The sequence below is a fragment of the Dermacentor andersoni genome, chromosome 6 (assembly GCF_023375885.2).
Source record: "Dermacentor andersoni chromosome 6, qqDerAnde1_hic_scaffold, whole genome shotgun sequence".
Taxonomy (NCBI): domain Eukaryota; kingdom Metazoa; phylum Arthropoda; class Arachnida; order Ixodida; family Ixodidae; genus Dermacentor; species Dermacentor andersoni.
The window spans coordinates 35,446,020-35,452,390 of record NC_092819.1 but is presented as its reverse complement, the minus strand read 5'-3'; positions in this window follow the sequence as shown (position 1 = coordinate 35,452,390).

Genomic DNA, 6,371 nt, shown 5'->3' with positions numbered 1-6,371 from the left:
CACACGGATGCATGGGTTGACATCAATGATGCGATCAATTAGTGCCCGGAACCTGGCAATCCGCGTGAGTGGTTCTTCGCCGACATTGTTAGTTCCTACATGAAGAACCACCACGTGCGCGTTTGCCAGGCTATCGGTGATCAAGGGAAACAACTTCTCGATGCGTACACCACTGAATGAGCGCACCTCGACATCTACCGAGGGACCCAGTGTGAAAGATCCTGCAAGATCTTTCAACATTGAGTCTCCGGCAACAAGGACACGGGTCATGTTGAGGGGCTTTTCGGCAGCCGCGCACGAGCACTCCAATAAAAGCAAGGATTAAAGCAACAAATAAATGCAAACAGTTAACGCTAATGTTAAAAATACAGTAAAAATGACATGCACAATTGGAACGAAACAAATAGAACCCTAAGACAATGTAGAATCCACCGTCGCTCGCAGAAAGTTGCACAGTCGACAGCACTCAACGGATCTTCCACGCTTCTGAAACAATGGGTGCTTTCGGAATTAATCGCGTCACCGTATTAACTGTCACGTGATCTTATAGACAATTAATTAAGGCCGGTTGAACGCAGCATCTGTGAGCAGGGAAAATGACACTACAACACTTTTTAAACCAGGCAAGAAAATATTTGCAATACAAAGCGGTACCATGAACATGCGAATTTGGCGCAGTTTATATATGACGTCAAATACCGCGCAACCAACCGCTGGGCGTTTGTTCACATGACTGCATTCTATTATTGACCATGATCCCCGAACTAAAGCTTGCGCACAGGTGAAGCCAGCTTCCACGAATGGGGAATGCGGCCCGCGCGCGTCCTGTCACCGCCCCTCGGTGACACGCTAACCTTGAATGGTATAGATGGTGCACCGCGCCGAAACAGGAAGGAAACAATAATTAACTGCTATATTACGCCTCAGCAGTGGTTGATCAATGTCGCTCTTTAATTATACGAAGGCCCTTTTCAAATATTCCTTCAGGAAATTTGGCTAGATTCATTGCAAGGCGTGGGTTGAAAGAGGGGTCCCATTTAAGCTGCTGAGCATGTGCGGCACGGACGTACGTTCAACACTTCATCAATTCTACAAAGCACAAGGTGGTAGTGCAGTGCGCATGCAAACAGTGCGTTCTGTTCAAAGTGGTTCTGCTTAAAGAGCGTCCACTATATAATGCCTGTCTGCACTTCTCCATACTCAAAGCGTTTTCTGGCCCAAGAAACACGAACTATGGACGGTCGACCACAAAGGACATACGGCAGCGGCCTGATATCCCATTGACCTGGGACCGCTTAATTGTTCTTTGTGTGGCAGCGGTGAAGATCTTCGTGAATACATCCATGGCCATGCGATTAAACAAACGAAACAGGCATATAGTACGCTCTACAGATGCAGAACTTCTTGCACTGGCACATGGCGGCTCGAAAAGTGTGGGGAAACGGGCGGTAAGGATTAATTTTAGTATATATATCTACATTAAACGTAGGTTTCACGGGGCCCATGGGAATGGGTCATTTAAGTGAAAGCTAATACTGTTTGCGAGGAGCGCTATTTTCGTTTAGCTACCACTTGCAGATATATAGACCATACAAACAAGTAGGGTACATTGTCACCGGGTACGCCTCTCTCAACGTTCCCAAACTTCATTGTGGCGCTCAAACACGCACCGAACACCTGTTGGCACGCGCGACACTGAACCAAACGCGATCGTCCTGCACGTATTACGTATGACTTGTGCGTACAGGTAAAATAATAATGTGCAGGAACAATCCACGATTATTTTCAATGTAAATGAACAGCCGAAAGTTGGCGTTCAGGGTAGGTTTCTCGTGCGTAGGGCATCGGCACTCAACTGCTATTGGGTTAGAACGCGCTTGCGAGGACCATTTACAAGATTAAACGCCAGCATATATGCCGTGTTTGAGAAGAAAACGGCGACGGACGCGGCGGTGCCGTGTGTGTTCTATAAATAGAAGATTCGCTGTTCACTTCACGTACCATTGTCTTCGTTAGCCCTTTATATTTGTTAAATTAAGTCTTGTTTCATTTCTAAGTCTACAGAAAACTAAGCCTTTAACCAGTGCATTTGCTGCGGTATACATATAAGCCTATTGGTTGAATGTGTAGTTAGCTTTACCTTTTATCTTTGGGGGCACGAGCGCCGGCGAGGAATGCGGCCCATTTCGTTTTGTGGATTAGCCATACGGTTCCATACACGCATTCCTTGTATCAATGCTAGCGAATGTAAATTTGCCTTCATAACTTATTCGAAAGCACTGCAGTTCTTCAATTGTTTATGTCAGACTCATTTAACTCCCCTCTCTCCCCAGCGTAGGGTAGCAAACCGAAATTTCCTTTCTAGTTAATCTTCGTTCATGTTCCCTTCCTTCTGTCTCCCTCTCTTTCAGAATCATATCGATGTGCATGCATGAGGACAGCGGGAAAGCAAATGACTAACCAAGAATGATCGAGTAAACGAACGTTATACCAAAAGGACAGCGCGCGTACTATTTGGCGCCGCAAATGTGCACCTTGTAGATGACCGTGTGGTGTTTTGTATGGCAATGTATTTTGCCAATAAGAATGCACATACTTGAAGCAATTGAACAGCGCAATCAAAAAACGAGATGAGGGATCGAAGAAGACAAAGGCAGCGTTGAGTATATATCCGCCTTTTGTTTTTGTCGTTGTTTTTCGCGCTGCTTGCCTCATGAATGTAATACCAACTTACCTAGTCAATTATATAGGGTTCTGACGTACAGATGTAAAGTAGCTACATTAAAGTTCCAGTTGCTTTATCCAGCCCTTTTGAGCCTACGTTCATGGCGGCAGCTACATTACTCGAGCCGAACTGCCTTGACTAAAACCCAAGCGAAGTTAAATGCGCCAAATTTAAAACAAGCCTTTTCTAACCTTGAAAGGCAAGTGATTCGCGCTTCTGAGTATAGCAGACGAAAAATGCGCGCCTGCTTAGGCCACGCCTTTGAAGTCACTCAATTGCTCTGTGCGGCCAAACTCAGTCCGGTCGTAGATAGATAGGTAGAATAAACGAATAAACTTTATTGTCTAACGGATAAGGTGATCTATCCACCCCCCGACACGCAGGTCAGGGGGCGGGTGCCGCCGCCTCAGCTGCATGCAGCCTCTTCAGCCAGTTGGACGAGCCAGAACCGGAGCTCAGAGTCTGAGCTGCGGAACAGGGTCTCCCACGTGCCTCTACTACTAATATGGTGCGTCACTCCGGGAAAGTACGGGCATTCCCGTATTATGAGGGTCGAGGGTCCCTCTCGCCCCACAGAGATTACACCTATCGCTCGATCCTGGCCTCGGGGAACACGTACGTGGTTCGCCACCCGGGTGCGGATACGTACTAGTTTGCAGACGTCTCCACGCGACTGCTTGTCTGTTGTTTAATTTCGGGTCTGGCGGGGATACCAGTCTACGATCCAATCTATAATGCTGCGTGATCTCCTCATATTTTAGAATGCGCTCTCCGCCGCCTCGGTCATCGATGGGCCCCGGCCGGTAGAGAGCTCGAGCCAGCTCGTGTGGCGCCTCATTGCCGGGGGAGGCTTCGTGCTCCGGAGTCCAAATTATTTGAATTTTTCTAGTTCGGTCGTGGCTGCGGTTGCCGCGTTGCTGCAGTGGCTGTGGGGAAGGGGGAAAGCGCGGTGGAAAAAAATCGCCCGTGCCGCACGCGGCGAGAGATGTCCGGAGACCTTCGAATCATATTCGACCCCTTGCCTTGTCCTTATAACTCTGACACCGACCCCCCCCCCCCCCCCCCCGCTAAATAAACAAAGAAAGGAAAGCTCGATACTCAAGCTCTCGACCTTTTATTCCGGCCTGAACCATGCATGAACCACGGGCGGCTGGCCAGCTCATGGCAAGAAATACATTTGGGAGTGACTGAATCGATTAAACTTACAGAAAAGTAAAAGAAGCATGTGGACTTAAAAATGGAACTGCACGAAGAATTATTCCTCTTTAACTGCATTTTCTATGAGTTAATCTAATTTAAGCTCACAGCAATATTTTAAAATGCCGTACGTTTACTTGCACTGTTGCTTAATTTGCCTTGTTCACGATCACAAAACCATATAGAATGTAAAATTATGAGGCACGCGAAGCTTGCAAGTGACTGGTGTAGCAAGAAACTTTTTCGAGATCGAGGGGCATGCACTTGATCGCAGTCATGGCATATGAAGGGGCGGGGTGAGGGGCGCGGGGTACTTAATCAACTCCTGAAAATATGACCTTAAATAGCAGCTTCTGCGCCCGATCGTTACTTATCGCTTGCTAACAGTAAATGTGGTGAATGTAAGACCGACTTCCCTGTCTAGAGGATCGTGGAAGAGGGCATGGTGCTGGGCAGGGCAGGTGCTGTTTTGCTACCTATAAATTTCAGTAGGGGGTGGGGGGTGCGTCTTCGGTGTCCAGGGACGAGGAGGGGGAGGGAGGGGTAGGAGAGATGGGCAGGCTGCATATTGACAAAAAAAAATTTCGGGGGAAGGGGCACATGCCAGCTGTACAGCCCCCTAGCTACGCCACTGGCATATATTCTAACAGATTAAGATATCCTATAGAAAGCAAAACCAAGAGTGCAGAAAAGTGATGCACTTCCCTTTAGAACTGATGCCTAACTTAAATATATAAGTGCCATATGAAAGCTTGATATGTCAACAAGTAATAAATTCAAGTTTCATATAATGCTATATTGTCCTTTATTTATGCTTTATATTAATTATGTTTTTATAGTAATCATAGAATATAGGTATGAGAAATAAATTCCTTCCCTTTAGACAAAGAAATTGTTTAAAGATTGTTTGTCCTCTGTTGTTTGCTGAATCAGATGTTACGATTGAAGTAGTAAGCTATTTGATACTGAGTGATAACAGCTACAGTGTTGGGTGCTAAGTTTCAGTAACGATGTTATCATAGGTGACAAACTCATACAAAGTGGGCATATGAGAACACATGTTGAGAATATTATTTATTGTCAGCATATAGCACTACACAAATTAATAATACAATTAAGCTATATGCACAATATGCAGGCCCTGGGGAGGAGGATAACAGGGTATGTGAACCAAAGGCATTTTCGCTTACAGCCTTCATATGTTTGTAGCCTCAGAGGCCAGGTTTTGAAGGGGACATCCATAAATATGTTCAAATAATGAGGATATTTAATTAATGTTTCTGTGAGTGCTACATATATGGGATACTAAGCTAATTGACTGAAATGTTGCTAGGACCACTTGCAGTTACTAAAATAATGAGTTCTACGAAATGTAATGTCAGTTTGCTTGTAAATAATACAGGCTTGAATGCTTCTCATCAGAAAATTTGATGTGTGAGTATGCACACATGCATATGTATGTATGTCTCTATCTGCGTGTGTAGATAAACGGCATGAAATGACAGTTTGTGAGGTAATTTAGTAGCAGCAAAGGGTAAAGTTGGGCTGGTTGATAAGCATTTGTCATGAAGAAACAATGTATAAAGATGGGACATTAGAAAAAAGGCAAGGCACTGCTGTGTTCTTCTTTCAGTGTGCCATTTCGGCACTTCTTTATGAAGAAGTAACATGACACAATATATATAAATATATATATATATATAGTAAATTAACACTAGTCTGTTTACTAATAGGTGGCACATACACTATAGTATAGGGCAGACTTGTACGCAATAAATTAAGTGTGCTTAGTTTCCTTTAAATAATTATTATTATTGTAATTTTGTAACTTACCAATTACTTCGTTTACTCAGTAATGCTCGCTGTAATTTAAAAAAATTTTCAATAACCAATTAGATATAGCCGGGTGTCTTTTTCACAAACAAGCTATAACAGGTGAGCGGCGCAACTTCGGGTACTTAAATATAGCAGGAACTGCAGTGTCCAAAAGGATGAAAACATGTATCAGGGTCACCTCCTTCCCATAATCAGCATCCTGCAGCTGTGCCTCAACCATCTTAACATGGCAGGCTTTCCGATTTTTAAGCTTCTCGTGGAAGTCCAAGTTCTCAGCTTTTCTCTGATAATATATATATATATATATATATATATATATATATATATATTTTTCTCTCACCTGAAAGCACTTTAGGAGCTGCTTGTCAATTCTTATTGTTTGCTTAGTGAATTCTATGACTTTTCTGATATAGACAGAAGCTTTTGGCCATTAAACACGCATGTTTCCGTCTGATATATTCGTGACTCATATATACCAAATATGCGATTGTGATACATTGTGATACAGCAGCAGTATTTTTAGGGCTGAATAAGATGCAGCTTCACATTAAATTACATTACACACTTGCCCACATTTTCAAGGAACATGAGCGTTTGCTGGGGTCCATTACAA